Here is a 20,530-nt window from a genome sequence, read left to right on the forward strand (position 1 = left end):
TTTCTTTAATGCCACATACACAAATTGAAACGCTTGTTGTGGAGAGAAAAAAGATAATCACTCCACTATATATGGACGCAGGGGCCTGAGCGCTTGCTTTACTAGGGTTGCTCTCTTCATTCTCTCATCCTCTCCAGATATAAACAAGACAACGGTAGAGACATTTTCTCTCTGCTCACCGCTGGTCACAGATTCGGTCGGATCCCTTCGTCCGGTGTGTGTAGAGGACTAAAAGGTGCATCGTTCACGCGGTCATCGCCGCCGAGGGAGGAAACCCACAGCTGTCGGAGGGGCCCGATCCTCTGCCCGTGTCGTTCTCTCCAACACAGCGCCGACTCGGGAGGTCCTCCGAACCTTCTTCCTCCCTGCCGTATTGTCCGCAGATCCGACCTGCCGCCGCCGACATCCCGGTGACCCTTAGGTATAAGTTCTTCAAAAGCGGCCTTGCTCTACTGCCCTAGCTCCCCACGTGTCTGCATGTGCATCTTTTTCTACTCCAATCAGCTCTTCCAAAGCCACCTAAATTTTTAGTATTATTAGAGGTAAAGCTACTTCATGCATTCGAATCTAGGGCTTTGTTCAAACAACGATGAAAGGGGGAAAGTTGTAGCATGAATCTAGGACTTGATTCAAAGAGGAAATAATATGGTGAAAGTAGTAGAGACCGGATACCCAACCGGTCTCTTGGTTGAAAAGGGAAATAATGGGAAATGCAGTACAAACTGGATAAGGAACAAATCTATTATTAGTTGAAAAAAGGATAGAAAGTGGCGTCTGGTGGACAAGTCAACAGATTATGTCTAGGATTAGATTTGCTGCCATCACATAGTAAAAGGTCTCCAGGATTAGATTTGCTGCCCTCACATAGTAAAAGGTCTCAGGATTAGATTTGCTGCCCTCACATAGTAAAAGGTCTCAGGATTAGATTTGCTGCCCTCAGATAGTAAAAGGTCTCAGGATTAGATTTGCTGCCCTCACATAGTAAAAGGCCTCCAGGATTAGATTTGCTGCCCTCACATAGTAAAAGGTCTCCAGGATTAGGTTTGTTGCCCTCACATAGCGTGAACAAGCTCGACATCACCACTTCATGCCTCCTTGTAGGTACATTGTGCTGATGCGTCCACTGTCGCATGTCCTTATACCAACCTTTTGCTGTGTTTTTTTGCAGGTAAACCAACCTTTTGCTGTAAAGGCGCATGTAAAATGAAGCGATCACACTGTTACCTTAGGGACATGTCTAACCAGTGTTACTGTTAATCTAATGCCTCTAGTGATAAGATGCAATTAAACTTTGTTACAAATTGCACTCCTGCTGTTTTCCCCAGTATGATAAGTAAGTTGCTCCTTTATGCTGCTGAGTGTCCTAGTGTCCCCTTGGTCCCATGCCCTTAAACCAACTCTTTAGCTACTGTTGATTTACTATGTCTGGTAAACAAGCAATGCCACCATTAAAGTAATCCCATATCTGAGGAATCTCATTGTTGATCGTAATGCTTCTGGTAACATGAAGCATTGCTGACATTTTAAAAATTTTGCTGTCCTTGCGTGATTGCCATGAACATAATTAAGATGCTTCTTTTCATTTTGTATATGTTTCATATATTCTTATTGACCAGCAACTGTTTATTTTCTATCATTTTGTGCAGATAGGGATATCCATTTCACCTTATTGCTATTGTGACCTTTTGGTGAACTGCACAAAACACTTTTTTTTGGAATGAGTGTCTTGTGCAGTTCAACAAAAATGTCACGTGGGCAACATCTCTCAATTTTGGTGGAACTGCACAAAATGGTGATTGGAGTTTCCAAAATCTCCATCAAGTTCCGCGGGTAATCTCGTGCAACATTTTATTAGCCTTTACAAGATGGAGCCGTCACTGTCACCACAATGGCACTTTATTTTAGTGGAACTGCACAAAAGGATAAGAAAATTATAGTTGCACCTTACATGAGCCGGACAGCCAACCTTAATGTTCCTCAATTTTAGTGCAACTACTAAAGAAGAACCTACCAGTTCACAAGAGAAAGTACTTCTTGCTAGCTGAATGATGCAATCTTTGCTTCATTTCAGGTGAACCGCAGAAAAAGGCGCATGAATTGAATCATGGAACTCCAGGCAGACCTCATCCTAGTGGACCTGGAGGTTGAGTTCTAGGAGGCCGCTATTAAAGTGAAATCATGCTTTCCTGTCTCCTTGTTTGTGCTGTGCAAAAATGTTGTGCAAACGGGAATACTCAACTACAAATGTTGTGACAGTCAAGAGCATTCGCCAAGTTCTTTGATTGTATGACATGGCTAGCCAAGATGGATTTAATCTCGATATTCACTTTATCAAAAGGCTCTAATGGGTTGGTTCTGAATCTTGCAAGCTGGGAATCAATGAGATGTGTAGGCATCTTTGTTGTACTTATTATTTGAATCTTATTTGTTGGTTCTGAATCTTGCAAGCTGGGAATCAATGAGATGTGTAGGCATCTTTGTTGTACTTATTATTTGGATCTTATTTGTTGGTTCTAAATCTTGCAAGCTGGGAATCAATGAAATGTGTAAGCATCTTTGTTGTACTTATTATTTGGATCTTATTTGTTGGTTCTGAATCTTGCAAGCTGGGAATCAATGAGATGTGTAGGCATCTTTGTTGTACTTATTATTTGGATCTTATTTGTTGGTTCTAAATCTTGCAAGCTGGGAAACACGACATGATGATGCAGAGGACAACAACCATAACAAACAGTTCAAACTTGGTAGTAATATCTTTGTGAAAGTGCGACAAATGTGTTGATCGTGTGCATCCTGAGAATAATAATTCTAATTGTTGTGCATGTTGATCCCGTGGCACTGATAGAACGAGCCAATGCATTGCTTGTTTTAAGTATAAATCTCTATTAAAGCTAATTAAATTTAAGTAAAGTGACCACTAACTCCTGTTATTACAGTACTAATACAGACCCGCTCGTCACTACTAGGAAAAGGCCTACTAATGGCGCACCGGTTTTTCCTACTAATGGCGCACTACCGGTGCGCCATTAGTAGCACGCCACTAGTATTTTTTACTAATGGCGCACCACGCAGTGCGCCATTAGTATGTAAGAACATGCGCCATTAGTATGCCTTCCGGGGGGCCATATGTAACCATGTGCTTTGTCATACTAATGGCGCACTCTGCCTTGATGCGCCATTAGTATCCTTTGGCATACTAATGGCGCACCTTGTGGTGATGCGCCATTAGTATGAATATTTGTTTTTTTTTTTGCTTTTCTGATTTTTGCACAGGTTACAAAATATATTATTGGACAGAATATAGACAGCAGCACACAGCAACAACAGATTCATCGAATACAATAGAAGATTAGTCTCCGAATACAATTCATCATATTAGTCTCCGAATTCAAAAGACCGAACAAAGATAAAACATTACAAGTCTCAAGACCGCGAGTATCAAGTTTGTCTTCACATTACAAGTCGATATCGATCATCTAAACTACCATCACATAAAAGAGAGCTGCGGTCATCACGATGAGCATCATCGCGATCAAACTGGTCTTCATCCGGTTCCTCCAACGCTCCCTCCTCTCTCCCGCTAGATAGCAGGTGTATCTAGATTCGGCCTCCGCCCTAGTGGTGTACCCTTTGTAACTGTTACCGCTGAAACGGTGAACCTGTCTCCGACACTCCTCCCAGTCGTCGTAGACTCCAGGAACCTTACCCTTGTACACGACATATGACGGCATCTCTATGCACAAGCCAAACAATAGACAACAGACAATACATAAGCAATATGTAAGTATGCAACAAAAGGATCGGAAGAGAAAAGCAAGACGTTAATAGCATGATTCATGATCCTACTAATAAATAGCATCGATTACATCTAAGTTGAATGACTGTCCAAACCAAAGAGACATACGAATTCATTAAAGTTTAATTACAACATGAGCCAATCAATGTTTCAGAACTACACATCAGTACTTTCGACTCGACTCATCGGACAGGAGCATGGATGAAGCCGTCGTCTGTCATGATGGTCATGAAATTGCGGTTGTTGTCACCCAGCATTTGTAGCGTTCCATCTATCTCATTGTTGGACGGTTGATATCTGAGGTAGAACTGCCCCAAGGTATGAAGGACATCTTGATGGATGATGTCCGCAAACTCCGTCTGGATGCGAAAGAATTCTTGTCTGAGGTCCGCGTCCTGGGTTGCTGACAACCTCGCGGCCCAATCTTTGAGACTATCTAGTAGCAGAAGGTGATGATGGTCCCTTACGATCGCCCGCATGTGATGGAGGGCGTAGTAGGCATCCTTCTGACCGCCAGGCGGCTGCTTGACGCAGCAAAAATTCATATTGTGTGAGAAGGTGTGCTTGCCGTACTTACGAACTGCCCTGGTGAAGGTGCCTCCAGATTTGGCGTAGCCGGGGAGAACATCATCAAGAACTTTCTTGACATTTGTGTAGTCTATCTTGGAGTTACGGTTTGGGTCGAAATACGTGGCCATGGAATATTTCGGGCTTAAGAGGATGAGTGTGCAATGTGCGTCACTGCACAGAACACGGAATGTTAGAAAAAAAAGAACGATCGAAATCTAAGAAATCATATGTTACGGGGCGGTTAAGGGATGACTTACTCGGGAAAGTAAGCCACAAGGAAGTTATCCTTATCTGGGTTCGCCAGAATGACGCCTTCGAGGTGTGAACTTCCAACTTGGCAGTCCCCAGTGCTGCTCAAGTGCTTGGCACGCATGTAGAAGGGGTCGACTATCACGATGTCCGGGGTCTTGTCTCTAATGATCCGCATCTCCATACTCAGCGAAAACATCCGAACGAAGGTGTAGTGCAGCGGATGAAGGTTAAACATAGCAAAGATGTCATCAAACCACAGGATGATCGTACCCCCGCTGTCTCCATCCACAAAGCCCTTGCCCTCTGGCACCTTGGCCACGAAAATCGGGTATGCCACATCATTCTCTCTGAGACGCCGCTTCTCCAAAGAAAGAACACTATCGTGTAGACTCCGCATAGCACCGGTTGCAGCATTGAGCATATTTGGCGGTAGCATCGCCCTACCCGCCACATGCACCCTCCTCGAGATATCCTTAGCTGAAGGTGGCCCGTCCTGAGCACGGATCGAACTCGGTGCCGGCTGGCGCGCATCGGCGCCCTTATTAGTCTTTCGTTTCCGTCCCTTCTTCTTGATCTCCTGTAATGGGACCGAGTTCTGCTCACAGACCGCCTTCTTGAGCATGTGGGGCTGATAATATATCGCACCTCAGCTATCTGAGGCTCGGTGAAGGCGGGAGTTGGAGGCGTCTCCTGAGTACCGAATGCCAGATGACGCCTGTTGCAATTGGATTTCTCCGCCGTACCAGCTAGATTGCAGTCGTCTTGGTTGGGTTCTTGAGAAAGAGGCCCGCAGAACTCGTCAGCGTACCCATGTTCGGCAAAGTACTTATCGACTTTGGTAAATGTACCATCGTCGTTGCCGTCGTCGTCCGGATCCTATGCCATAGGGATGTCCGTATCCTGTGCCATAGGGATGTCCAACACAGGGATGTCCAGCAAGTCCGGTAGCATTGCGGTGTTCTTGCCATGGCTTGGCGCCGGCACGACTGGCGGTCTTGTCTGTGGGGTGGTGTCCCCCGCCCCCAAACGAATCTGGCTCTTCGGCCAAAGCAGGGGCCAGTTTACGCAGGCGCTGAGGGTCATCTCATCTTCTTCGTCGGCCCCAGCGGGTCAAATCGGAGGTAACAGCTCGTCGCAGCCTGGCAGCACCCGAACCACTTCAACCCTATACACTGTGGGTGGCATCGGATTACCGTGGAACATGGGGTTGCCCGGTTGAACGATTCTGCCCTTGGCGACATCGACCAACTCGGCGCCCATGAAGTGCATAAGAGTGCAAGGAACGTCGGCGGCGCCCTGCGAATACATGTATAGGGCATCAGGGATGCCCGGTCAAAGGCAAGGAGATGAAGTCATCGGCCGAGAGGCTTAGTTACCGTGATGCCGTCGAGCTCGGCTAATGTCGAGGCACCACCAACAGCGGGCGTGCAACTGACAGAGGGGGCGCTTGCTGGCGAGGTGCCAGCCGGCGTACACCCGGGTGCATTAAGCTCCAATGCCCGTGCCGGCGCCGGAGACACGAATACTGCCTCCGCTGGAGACACCAATGGCGCCGCCGCCGGAGACACCAATGGCACCGCCGGAGACACCAATGGCGCCGCCTGCGCGCTGTGCGAGTTGCTGGCCGTGAAGCTGGGAACCGGGGGAGGCCCCTGTTGGCCGCCTGCAATCCACATCGTCAGCCCATGAATCAACGTAGGCACCATGGCGTTAAGCTTCGTTCCCAGTTGTTGTTCCACTTGCTCTTGGACAAGCTCCGGAATCCGCGCCACTTGTGCCTTGAGTGCTTCAACCTCGCGCGTCTGGCTTTCCGAGCTGGTCTTTTTCTCCTTCCGCACACCACCGGTATAGTATGACCCCCATTTTGTGGACAAGCCTTTGCCGGCCACACGACCAGCTAACGTCGGCTTAGTGAGCTTATCCTTCTTTTTCATTATGTTCAACGCCCTATTTAAAGGGGTGTCGAAAGGGGAGCTCTGAGATGACCCCGCGCTACTGCTTTCAGTTTCCTACGGAAGGAACGTGAACCATTTAGAAATATTGGGGATCAATTAGAGTGCAACCATATGGAGCTATATTACGCGGGGGTGTATTCCTTACCAGAACAAGCTCAAGCGCCCTAGTCTTCGGATCCGTGGTAAGCTCCTTTGTTATCGGGTCCTCCTTGTACCGGGCCCTGACAAAGTTCCTGGTCTGCTTGTCACCGCTGTATTTCTCGAAGTGGGGCGGTAGGCCTTGCTCGGCACGCTCCGCGTCCTCCTTGTCCCATATAGGCTCCGCCACTCTGTAACTGCCGGGACCGAGTTTGTGTTCCCCTAAGTTCAACTCCCGCATTTCTTTCCCCCACTGACTTGATTCGGAGGTTGCGCTGCTCTCGCACTTGATCTTGAACTCCTTGTAGTCATCTTCACTAATCGAAGGATTTTTCGCCTTGATCTTCTCATAACTATCACCTTTATCAATCATTCTCTTCACCGCGCTTCTCCAAGTAGACAGGGCCGTGCTCATCCTCGTGAGGGCGGCACTATTCACTTTATTCCCTGAGAGGCGTGTGTTTTCAAATTCGGTGGGGAACTTGTATCGTTCGTGCAGCTTCGTGAAGAGGAGGTTGCGCAAATTCCCGTGGTCCTTATGCCTAAGGTTCTCGGTGTTGATCGAGACGGTGCTCCGGAGAATGCACCCGAGCTGAAGCGAGTACCCCTTGACTATATGTTTGGGCTCCGTTGGATGCCCGTCGGAGTCCACTTGAGTAAATTCCTCCTTGAGGGTGCGGAGCGCATTCGGGCGCCGGTCCTTCCTTTGCTTCTTCAGTTGGCTGCCATCTGTGTGTGCGCCGCCATCATCAGTGCTGGCATCCTCGGCGGCACCATCAGTGCTGTCATCCCCGACGCCACTAGGGGTTGTGTAGTCAAGATCGATGTCTTCCGCGGCGTCCTCATAGCGGTGAGGTTGTTCCTCCATCTCCTAGGATAGCTCCCAGAATTGCTTGTCGCCCGAACCACCGGCCTCATCGTTGTGGGCCATGTTTCGCTCTAAATAGGAAAAAAGTTTGGTCAAAAAGTTGGTTATTGTCAAGGAACAAGATCATGGTCTCATCATTTAGGGTTTGTCGACGCTGAGGCACCCTAAAAGCCTAAGCTTTCATCATTTAGGGTTTGTTGACGCCGAGGCACCCTAAAAGCCTAAGCGTACGTCATTTAGGTTCTCATCGACACCGAGGCATCCGGGGCAGCCAAGTTAAGTTTTCATCATTTAGGGTTTATCGATGCAATGGCACCCTAGGTTGGGCCTAATCACTTGGCACTATTGCCACCTATGTTGGGTTTATCATCTAAGGTTTATCGATGCTAAGGAGAATTCTAAGTTGGGCCTAATCACTTGGCTCTATTGCCACCTATGGTTTAATGCAGCAAGAATAAAGGGGCAGTTGATCCTACTCAATTAAGTACTAAGATACCCGGCCCATGCATTAGTAGCAAGTACCCCATATGTCCTATTTTTAGCAAAGTCATGCTAAAATTCACGGAAAATTTCAGCATGACCTTTGCTGAAAATAGGACATTTGGAGTACCCGAATTTGCCGGAACGGAAGTTAATCAACATTCTGGCAAACTCAAGGGCCTCTCGGGGTACCTGCGAAATCATCACGACACGATGGTCGGAGACAAAACCCAGCAAACTAGCACCACAGTGTGCCTCTACTTTCATATGGATGAAAACGCCACAGACCATATGGTCCTCTGCTTTCATATGGACAAAAATCAGCTCAACTTATGTGAGCTTCCATTCCAGATCTAATAGCAGCAAGTTGTTCACTTGTAGCTCAACTTATGTGAGCTGCCTTCAAGAAAAGAAATCTGCAGTGGCACATATGCTCTCTGAATACATTGGCAAGAAACAAAACAACACCTAGTACCATCCATCTGCTATGGCCGTATCATGCAGTTTAACTAAGCACTAACAGGTAATTATATAACAGAAAACTTGGCGCGTATGTGTCACTTAGCTTGGGCAAGCAACATACCTCGTCCTCTTGGTTAGTCCAAACAAGCTGTATGCTGAGCCTCAACTCACCACCTGCACATTTTACAGCACCCATGAAATGAAAAACTAAACATAATTGTCAACCAACAAAACCAAAACACAAACATGACTTCAAATTTTCATGATCGGGAAGAAAAACAGGGTTTTCAACTACTATATTCAGTTTCATGGCATCAGTTGAACAGTTGAAAAAGAACAAGCTTCATTTAAATATCTTGCTGCTAACAAACATAACTAATGTCAGTACTCAAAAAATAGAGTGACCACACAGGGAACAAACAAACTATTCACTTTTTATTTCTTCAGAATTGGACCAGACAGAGAACAACTCCTTGGAAGCAAACTGAAACCATGCTGAAACTATACTGAAACCATGCTGAAACTTTACTGAAACTACTCCTTGCAAGCAAACTGAAACTACTCCTTGGAAGCAAATTGTCTTGGAAGGAGTATTGTGTGCACAAATCTACTCCAACTAGTTGCTTTCACTTAGAGATTGTTAGCACAAACAGCATGAGTCATTCTTCAGACCGTTACAAATAGAAACAATGGCAACCAAGGTTAAAAACCAACAATCCTATATATTATTCTGAAACTTGATATATTGAAATCACTTAGCACTCTCTTTATGTGTTCATTCAACACTTAAAATTGAGGAAAATAATACCAACTAGGATCGGTATGACCTTCGTTTTTCATTTTCTGTATGATCAATTAAATCTTCTGCAAGCTTATATGAAAAGGTTCAGCAACTTGAAACGTAACTCTTGCTTGGTGTTCCAAATCGTTTCATTTATATTTTAAATAACAGTAGGAATTATTTCATAATAGAATTTACCCCCAAAACAAATTCCTTTAATGCCATTTTCAAACTCTGAGTTGCCTATGTTGCACTAAAACTAATTCAAATAATTTTTATAAAATTGCCACAAATTTTTTGGGATACCCTATAATTCCTATAAATCATTTTTGAACAAAGACCCATCCTACTTTTTTGAAATTTTTGAGAGAAACACGCACTTTTCCATTCTGATCCATTTTCAGTTTACAACAACAACCCTATTTCCATTCTGAGGCTAGGACACGCGAGACGCAGGCGGCTGTGTGAGGACAGGCAGCAGCGCAGCAGAGCAAGCAGTGTCAGCAGTGGCGGCAAAACAACAAAGCAGCGGTAGCAGAACCATAAGCGACGGGAGCAACAGGGGGAAGGGGCGGCCGGTGGGGGCGACAGGTGCATGCGACAGAGGGGGGAACGGGTGGGGGTGGACGACGCTCACCACGGGGAGGGCCGGAGGAGAGCTCGACGAGGCCGGGGTGACGAGATGTGGGCGGACGAACCAAGAAGGCGGCGACAAATGGCGGCTACGCGAGACCCCGGCCCGAGCTGGTTCCCTGAACGGAAGAAGCCAAACGCGGTGATCCTCCTGGACGTCTTCCCGCGCGACAACGACGACGGTGGTCGCGGCAACGACGAGGGGGCCGCGGTCACCGCGCGATCTGATGAATTCAAATCAAACTAGAGGGATGCTCGGGAGTGGCAGCGGCTTGCGGTGGTGAGGGGTGGAAGAGCTGCGGTGGTGATGGGTGGAGGAGCGCTAGATGTGGGGACGGGGTGCACTGGAAAGGGGTCGTCAGTGGCGAGGGGGAAAGGGATCTGGCGCGGGGGGCGAGGGGGCTAGGGATTTGATCTGGCGCGAGGGCGAGGGGGAAAGGGATAGAGGGGGGAAAGGGATAGCAATGGCGCACCACCCAGGGGTGCGCCATAAGTACATCCATAGCAATGGCGCACCACCGAGGGGTGCGCCATTAGTAACTTTTATTTCTTTATTTTTTTATTGATAAAAATTCTTACACTATATACAGGAGATGAGTAGAGGAGGGAGGGAGGGTGCAAATCAAATCTAATTATTTATTGATAAAAAATATTTTTTATTTTTTATTTTTTTATTTTTTATTGATAAAAAATATTTTTTTTATTGATAAAAATTATTTTTTCTAATATTTTTTTAGAAAATGACAAATCAAATCTGAGAAACATTTATGAATGTGAAAAAATATCATCAAATTTCTTATTTGAAATTATTTATGAATATTAAAAAATATCATCAAATTTGTTATTTGAAAATATTTGAAAAAATATCATAAAAATTTAAAAATATTAATGAGTTCACAAAATATTAACAAATTCAATACTTTTTGTGAGTTAGAAATTCAATACCATAATAAACATAATTCAATATTCATGAGGACTAGAACAGAAGAAATGTCATTTCAAAATGTCGAAATACAATCGAGAAATGAAGACTACGATTTAAATACAATCGATCTTAGCTAGTTATCTGTTCACAATCTTCTTGCCCTTCTTTTTCGCAAATGGAGATCTTCTGTGGAACAGACGTCCTTTAGGTAGGGTGGTCCTGCTTCTTCTTGTGGTGTGTGCTGCTACTTCATCGTCGTCGTCATGTTTGATCTTCGTGTCGCCGTACTTGTCGAAGTCTTGCTCATTGGCTACTCCATCCATTCCGATGATCTTCCTTTTGCCTCTCCTCACGACAACACGACTGGGCTTTGACGGGTCGGTAATGAAGAAGCATTGGTCCACTTGGGAAGCCAGTACCCATGGCTCATTTTTCGCGGTGACGTTTGTGCCCGCGGTCTTGGATTTGGCTTCGGGTATAACCATGGTGGTGAAATACCGGTCTTCTTTTAGGACGCTCTTGGCCCATCTGACACAGAACATCGGGACTTCTCTCTAGCGTAGCTCAGCTCCCAGATCTCCTCGATCCTTCCGTAGTATCTGTCCTTGTCGTTGCCGGTGTAGGATTCCATCGTTACCCCGGAGTTCTGATAACCATCGCTCTTCATGTCCTTGTTCTCGGTGTAGAATCTGTAGCCGTTGATATCGTACGCCTCATAGGTCATCAGGTTGTGCTCGGTGCCCTGTGACAAGGCGAATATGAGTTGTTCTTCCGCGGAAGAATCCTCATGTAAAGGGTACGACAGAAGCTTCTGCTTGAACCAACGCGTGAAACATGAGTTGTGCTCTTTGATTATATCTCCGTCCATCCTCTATTGGCCTCGGTCATTGTACGTCTTCTCAATAAAGGTTTTGTGCTCTACCACCCAAGGATCGACCACGTCTATGTGTTTTAGCGCGACTAGGTTTGCTCTTTCAAAGTCGGCGAGTCGACCCTCGAAGTCGACATGCATTTCGCGGCGACCCTCACGGTGACCCCATCCAGCGAGCCTGCTGAGGTGCCTGTTGACGGGCAGACCAACGGGGTTCTCGATGCTTAGATCATTCGTGCAGTAGGAGATGCACTCTTTGGTCAGAAAGCCCCTGGCTATACTTCCCTCTGGACGTGACATGTTGCGAACGTATCCTTTGATGACACCATTCATCCTTTCGAACGGCATCATGTTGTGCAGGAACGTCGGCCCGAGTTGGATGATATCCTCCACGATATGGACCAGCAGATGCACCATAACATCGAAGAATGCGGGCGGGAAGTACATCTCAAGCTCGCATAGTATCACCACGATCTCTTCCTGTAGCCTTCTGAGTTGCCTCACGCCAATCGACTTCCGAGAGATGACGTCGAAAAAGTTGCATAGGCCAAATAGCGTTTCACGGACGTGCGTGTCCATGATCCCACAGATTGCAACTGGAAGTATCTGCGTCATCAGCACGTGACAGTCGTGAGACTTCATCCCGCTGAACTTCTGCTTCGCTGGGTCTAGGTATCTGCTTATCTTCCCCACGTAACCATAAGGAAGTTTTACTCCTAGGAGGCAGGTGAAAAACTGCTCGATCTCCTCCTGACTTAGAGTGAAGCACGCAGGAGGGTAGTCATTTCTGGTCTTCTTGGCCTTTTTGCCTTTGTGACGACTTTCTGTGTCTTGCTTCGCCTCATCATCATCATCATCATCATCATCATTAGCGTGAAGCTCCTGCCTGATGCCCATTGATTTCAAGTCTGCCCTTGCTTTCGACCCATCTTTGGTCATCTCTGGCATGTTGAGCAGGGTACCAAGCAGACTCTCGCACACGTTCTTTGTGATATGCATGACATCAAGGCTGTGAGGCACACGGTGGATCTTCCAGTATGACAAGTACCAGAAAACATACCTCATTTTCCATACCTTCAGCAGCGGCTCTGGCGCCTTTCGCTTCTTTCCCGGCTCTGGCGCCTTTTGCTTCTTTCCCGGCAGTGGGCAGCCTTTCCAATTTTTCAACATCTCATCTCTTTCCTCGCCGCTCCTCGTACATGGGCGTTTTCGGGGTTCGGTTTCACCATCGAACAGATCCTTGCGTTTCCTCCATGCGTCATCGTCGCGAAGCCACCTTCGATGTCCCATGAACACGGTTTTCGAAGACCCGAGATCTCTATCTAGCTGGTGATATGTTGTGTCATCCATGCACCTTACGCATCCAGAAAATCCGTGGACTACCTGCCCCGCGAGATATCCGTAACCGAGATAGTCGTGCACCGTCGTGAACAGTGCAGCTCTCATAGGGAAATATTCTTTCTCTGCGGTGTCCCACGTATTGGCTGGCGTTTTCCACAGCATGTTTAGCTCCTCCTTCAGCAGCCCCAGATACAGATTGATGTCGTTCCCTGGTTGTTTCGGCCCTTCAATTAGCATACTCATGTGAATGTACTTCCTCTTCATACACAACCAGGGGGGAAGGTTGTACATCCACACAAACACAGGCCAGGTGCTATGTGTGCTTCTCTGGCTGCCAAACGGATTGACTCCATCGGTGCTCGCGCCCAGCACGATGTTCCTTGGATCCTTCCCAAATTCTGGGTATTCGAAGTTCAAGGCTTGCCACTGGCTCGCATCCTTAGGGTGACTCAGCATCTTGTCTTTTTTATTTATCTCCAGATCATTTCCGTCATCTTCCCGCTTCTTCTCCTCCCTATCCGTGTGCCAACGCAGGAGCTTTGCTACCTTAGGGTCCGCGAAATACCGCTGCAGATGAGGAGTGATCGGAAAGTACCACACCGATTTTCGAGGAGCTTTCTTCCTCTTCTTGTATCGAGTGACGCCGCACACCAGACATATGGTAGACTCCGCGTGCTCGTCCCGATAAATGATGCAATTGTTCATGCACACATGGTATTTCACGTGCGGTAAATCCAGAGGACACACGATTTTCTTCGCCTCCTCGAAACTGGTCGGGCACTTGTTCCCCTTGGGAAGACGTTCGTGCCAGAATGACATGTTCTCGTCGAAGCATGCGTCGGTCATTTTGTGTTTTACCTTCATCTCTAGAGCCATGAGCGTTACTTTCAGGCGGGTATCCTCGGGCCTGCATCCTTCATACAATGGAGTAACCGCGTCTATCTCCAGTTGATCCATCTTGGCTTTCTCTCGGGCAGCAGCTCTTGCGTTATCCGTCTGCTTCAGAAGTAGCTCTTGAATATGAGGGTCCTGCACCCAGCCTCCATCGTCGCCTGCTCCGGCATCTTCATCTTCATGATCATGCCCTTCGTCTTGATATTCCTCATCATCATGTACGACATCTTCTACATGATGACTGTGTACAGCATCACCGCCGTGATCATGTCCTGGAGATTCTTCGTCTTCTCGCTCGCCCTCGCCACAGTGGTACTTGTCTTGTTGCCCTTCCTCATTTCTTGCCCGGCCCCCAAGGACGACTTCATAGTCATCTTCATCACCTTGCCACTGATAGCCATCCATGAAACCACGCAAAAGCAGGTGGTCCCGCACCTGCCCGGAATCCAGGTCCGCAATAAGGCTCTTCAGCTTGCATCTTCGACACAGACATCTTATCTCTGTCTCGTTCTTTTGAAGCATCTCGGCCTTCGCGGAGCTCAAAAACCTATTCACGATGCCTTCGATCATCGTGCGGACCATGGTGGCCTGCGGGGTAGAGCAAAACGATATTTTAGAACCAAGAAAAAATTTGGCATGACCTTCCCTAAAAATAGGACCAAAAAGAATGCATAGTGCCAAAATTCTTGCCGAAACGGAAATGAATCAACATTCCGGCAAAATATTGGCAACTATCGCATTTCAAATACCGGTACCTGCAAACACAAACATATATGCAACACCACAAACACATGCAACACCACAAACATACATAGATCTAGCTAGGCCACAAAAAGTGCATGTGCACGTTGTTGGAGCGAGCTAGGGAGAAAAAAAGTAGATCTACATCATGAAGATAGCTTTCCCCTTACTTACCTATCAAAAAAGGTAATTTCACCACTTAATTTTGATGAATCTATGGTGGAAATGAGGTGAGGAGGAGAAGGCAGCTGAAAGCTTGGAGAAGGAGGTGGAGGGAATGAAGTGGGGAAAGTGAGTGGGTAGGTATGTGGCTGTCCAAAATATCTTGTTGGGGTCCCAGGTTACTAATGGCGCACCACCAGCAAATGCGCCATTAGTAACCCTGGTTACTAATGGCGCACCTGCAGGTGGTGCACCATTAATAGTTTTGTAGAAAAGTAAAAAAAATATATATATACTAATGGCGCACTGTGAAAAAGTGCGCCATTAGTAGTTTAAACTAGTAATGGCGCACTGTGACACAGTGCGCCATTAGTAGTTTTGCAAAAAAGTAAAAAAAAATACTAATGGTGCACTGTCTGCCCGGTGCGCCATTACTAGTTAGAACTAGTAATGGCGCACTTCGACCTGATGCGCCATTAGTATGTATGGAAAATGGAAAAAAAATTAATACTAGTGGCGCACCGAGTGCATGGTGCGTCATTAGTGTCTTCCACACTAATGGCGCATCACCAACCGGTGCGCCATTAGTATATAGTAGTGGCGCACTACTTACCTGGTGCGCCATTAGTATCAATCCTATCTATAGCCCTTTTCCTAGTAGTGCGTGAACCGACGTGTGGCCGGGATTAGGTTTTTTAATGGAGGTGTTTGAATGCGCTGAGGGTGCATCTTCTGTCGGGCGTGCAGCGGACGAGCGAGGGGTAGTAACTGTTGTCGCTTGTACACACTCAGCTTACTATTGAATCCAGTTCCCCAAGAGCTGAAAAACGAACTGCTGCCGCGGCCTACACACTCGTTCACTCGAAGAGACTCCAATGGCGATCCGAGGGGTGAGCCTGCTGGATATGGACTTCAGCAAGGAGTTAGTTCGCCGTTCAGTCCTATGGCTGCACCAAGTTGAATGTGATGTACACCAACGATACAGACTCGGTGAAGCTCTGCCTCGCCTCAGTCCTATGGCTGCACCAGGTTCTGGAGCATTCGCCCGTTTCATCGGCAGCGCCGACTGCACCTTCGCTATGGTGGAGAGAAGGAAGAACGCGACGATTCGGCCATCTGGTGCAACAAGCTTGTCGACATCTAGAAGCAATACAAGATCATCAGCAAAGGGCATGAGAAGGACTCCGTGGTTGACCTCGCTGAGACCATCATCGACCCCTAATACGCCAACATGAAAGAAGACGACCTGAACACGTGGGAGGTACCTCTGAATCTAGCCTACATAACCTACGCGGCCAAGGACGCATACACATGCTACGACATGTACATGCAGATCTTGGACATGAGGGCGTGTCTGCTTCCCGTAACCGACGAGTACATGGACAGCCGCAACGTCATGATCAAGCGTGCCAGGAAGGTCTAGATGTTGTATTTTATCTGTTTATAAGAATCTTTATCATCTGAGTGTTTCATGCATTAGCCTATGTGTCATAATTATTTGTTTTGTCCGAAATATTTCTTTTAAGAACCCATTAACCTGATTGCTTCTTTAGTGGCTATTTGCTAATGTATGTAAACTAGTTCACTTGTCCGTAAAAAAACTAGTTCACTCGGCTGCCCTGCTTTGAATCTCCTTCCTCCCAACATATTCCTCTCCTCAGATGGACCCAGCAGGTCTCTGAATTTTCTCCCACTTTCTTTCTCGATGTAAACTGAGTTTTCTCCCAGTACTTTCCCCTAGAACCAACTCAACTGTCCCACGTCTAGCCTAAAAAATAATAATACCCCAGGTACTATTAACTCATCAAATTAAAATGATATTTTATTTCGTAAGTTGAAAGTTCTTACAAAATAATAATAATAATTGTTTATATATAACTTGCCAAGTTAACTCTTAGTGATTGCGTACATAAGCTTGCAAAGATTTTACTGACGTGCAATCATGTGTTTATGTTTTTATAACATTTCTCTGTCTAGCCCAACATGATATTTTCACCCAGCCCAGCAAGTCCACGGATTTCGAGAAAAATGCAAATGGGATTTAAACAGCCTGCATAGATGCTACATCATTTTTCACCCAGCCCACCAAATGGACTAAAAAACAAATGGACTGGCTGGCATGTGGGCCAGTAGGTCGAAGCCTAAGAAGGCGTTGGATTTACATCCAAGGGCTGGCATTCTTCTTCAATCTCTCGTCTTCTTCCCCCAGCGCTGCCGGAACCGCCTGCTCCAGCCTTCGGCGTCCAGTGGCGTTGTTTTGCGCTCCTCAGCGAAACGCTACCCCGCCGACGGCCAGGCCATCCCTCCACTCCGCACCTCTTGTTATTCTCTGCCGAGTGTAGGCCCACCCCGCACCCGAACCAGTCAAGTTTTCCACTCCTTTCCGTCCGCGACTCCACTGCCGCGTCTTCCCCATCTTCGGGTCGTTCCAGTCTGGGGCCTTGCCATCGTCCACCGCCTCAGTGCGCACGGCATGGCGTGGTCAACATACGAGAGTCATCGGAAGAGGACTATACATGGAGAGCCTGACGGCTGGGACCCACGAGGTCCATGGTCGCACGGAAGGAAAGTTCCTCCTTATTACGCACTGTACGTGGGAAGCGCTTCTGTATTTCGCGAAAAAAACGTCCCCCCCCCCCGCTGATAGGTCGGACCCACAAGCTATATCTTTGCACGCAAGGAAGTGCCTCCTTATTACGCACCAAAAAATGAATACCCCCTGCTAGCTAGGACCCACCATAGTGGGTGGCTGACTTGTGGGCCTACTAAGTTGACGAGGACAGAAGGCTTTGTCAACTTAGTCAATATGAACGATTCTAGCTCCGGTGACAGTATTGATGTCCATCCAACGGCCATAGTGCTTCTTCAACCTCTGGTCTTCTTGCTCCAGCCGCCCAAAGCAGCGCCGGTCGTGCCGCGTGCTCCTGCCTCTCGTGGCTGGATGTGATACCGCGGAGGCCTCACCGCCCCATACTACTCCCACCGCTGGCCCAGGGTATTCCTCTACTCACCCACACCCCCTGTTATTCTGCGGCGACAGCAGCCTCACGCCGCAGCCGAACCAGTGAACCCTCGTACTCCTCTCCGCGTGGGCATCCACTGCCGCGTCTTCCCCGGCTCCTCGTCGTCCCCTTCCTAGGCCTCGCCGTTGTCCACCGCCTTGGTGCTCTCGACGCGGCGTGGTCAATGTGGTCAACGACCGACTTCCATCGGAAGAGCACTATACGTGGAGAGGCTGACAGCTGGGTCCAAGGCCACAGCCCAGTTTTTTTGTGATTTGCCAGGTAAGTCGCTTTGTCAGGCCTGTTGGGCTGCAAATCTTTCAAGATAAGGAGAGCTTCATTCGGCTGGCTGAGAAAATGGCCTATCAGTAATGAGAAATGGGTTGTACATTTTTAAAACACATCAAACCGGCAATTAGTTTCAAATATATTTTTTCATTCCGCAATTTTAAATTACATTAATTTTTATGCGTGGAGAATTTGTTGGATTTTATATTGATATACATTTATTTTTAAAATCAGTTTGAATGTGAGTTGAAATTTCGGGATTAAAAACAGTTCGGACCGCACCGAAATATGCAAAATTTCGTATAATTTTTTAACCGTGGCCACAATATGGGTTGTAATGCTAACAAAAAGAATATGGGCTCCAAAAAAAACCTTAAGAATTAGCAAATGAGCTGTAAATTATTAGAAATAATGGCAGATGAGATATGTGCTGTTTTCCACAGATTTGAGGCTTTCCTAAAAAAAAGGTTGACGCACAAGCAGTTACTGTTGGATGGCCATCCAACGGCCGTCGTGCTTCTTCAATCTCTGCTCTTCCTGCTCCAGCCGCTCAAACAAGCGCTGGCGGGACTGCTTGCTCCCTCCTCCCCGCGGCCGGCTGTGCTGCCGCGCAGGCCTCACCGCCCTACCGTACTCCCATCACTGGCCTAGCCATCCCTCTACTCACCCACACCTGCTGTTATTCTCCGGCGACGGCAGACGAACCAGTAAACCCTCGTTCAGTCGTACTCCCCTCCGCGTGGGAAACAAATGCTGAGTCTTCCCTGCCTCCGTGTCGTTCCTTTCCTAGGCCTCGCCGTCGTCCACCGCCCTGGTGCTCTCGGCGCGGCCTGGTCAACGTGGTCAACGACTGACATGCATCTGAAGTGGACTGTATGTGGAGAGGCCGACAGCTGGGTCCACGACCGCACGCAAGGAAATGCCTCCTTATTACGCGCAAAATAATGATTCGTCTACCTGACATCGGGGACACACCGAAAGGGCCTCAGTATTTCACGAAAAAAACATTACCGCCGCTGACAGCTCGGACCCACCAGCTATATCTTCGCACGCAAGGAAGTGCCTCCTTATTACGCACAAAAAAAATGAATACTCCCCCTGTTAGCTGGGACCCAGTATAGTGGCAAGCTGACTTGTGGGCCTACTAAGTTGACGGGGACGGAGGGCTTTGTCAACTTTGTCAATATGCATGATTCTAGCTCCAGTGACCATACGATGTCCATCCAACGGCCGTAGTGCTTCTTCAACCTCTGGTCTTCTTGCTCCAGCCGCCCAAACCAGCGCCGGTCGTGCCTCGTGCTCCTGCCTCCCGTGGCCGGCTGCGATGCGGCGGAGGCCTCACCGCCCCCTACTACTCCCACCGCTGGCCAGGCATCCCTCTACTCACCCACACCCCCTGTTATTCTGCGACGATGACAGCCTCACACCGCAACGAACCAGTGAACCCTCATACTGCTCTACGCGTGGGCATCCACTACCGCGTCTTCCCCGGCTCTGCGTCGTCCCCTTCCTAGGCCTCGCTGTCGTCCACCACCCTGGTGCTCTCGGCGCGGCGTGGTCAACGTGGTCAAGGAACGGCTTCCATCGGACGTGGACTGTACGTGGAGAGGCTGACAGCTGGGTCCACGGCCGCAGCAAGGAAGTGCCTCCTTATTACGCACAAAATAATTATTCCTCCACCTGACAACGGGGACCCACCGGACGGGCCACCATCTTTCGAAAAAAAAATGTTTCCCCCCTGACTGCTGGGACCCACCAGCTACACCTTCGCACGCAAGGGAGTGCATCCGGGCAAAGAAAACGATTCGCCCCCCTGACTGTTGGGACCCACCAGCTACATCTTCGCACGCAAGGAAGTGCCTGACAGTCGGGACCCACCTGGTCGAAGCGTACGTAGCATTGTCATTCTGGTCGCGAATGTGTACGTACATACTGGTCGATGTAGAGGCGCGCATGTGTCGTAGATGTAGAGGCGCGCACGTGTCGTAGTAGAGGCGCACACGTAGCATGTACACATACGTACAGCGGCGAGGGTGCAAGAAAGAAAATACGGTCACGTACGTACATACGGGCAGGGTCTCGAACTCCTACTCGCGCATACTTACATGGCTGGGTCGGAACAGAGAAACAGCATCGCCGTCGTGTTCATGGGGAGCCAACCGGCTGGGTCGGAACGGAATGCATGGTCGTGTTCATTGGGAGAGCTTGGACGGAACATGCGATGGAAATGAGGCCTGGCATACCGCACAACGGAGGAAACAGCCTTGTGTTCGACCGACCACGTTCGAAATGGTGTCCTGTTGATCGGGAGGGGCCTGGCGTACCGCAAAACGGAGGAAACGGACCTCCTATGGTCGAAACAGGGGTCCTG

Source organism: Triticum aestivum, chromosome 2B (genome assembly GCF_018294505.1).
Source record: "Triticum aestivum cultivar Chinese Spring chromosome 2B, IWGSC CS RefSeq v2.1, whole genome shotgun sequence".
NCBI lineage: Eukaryota > Viridiplantae > Streptophyta > Magnoliopsida > Poales > Poaceae > Triticum > Triticum aestivum.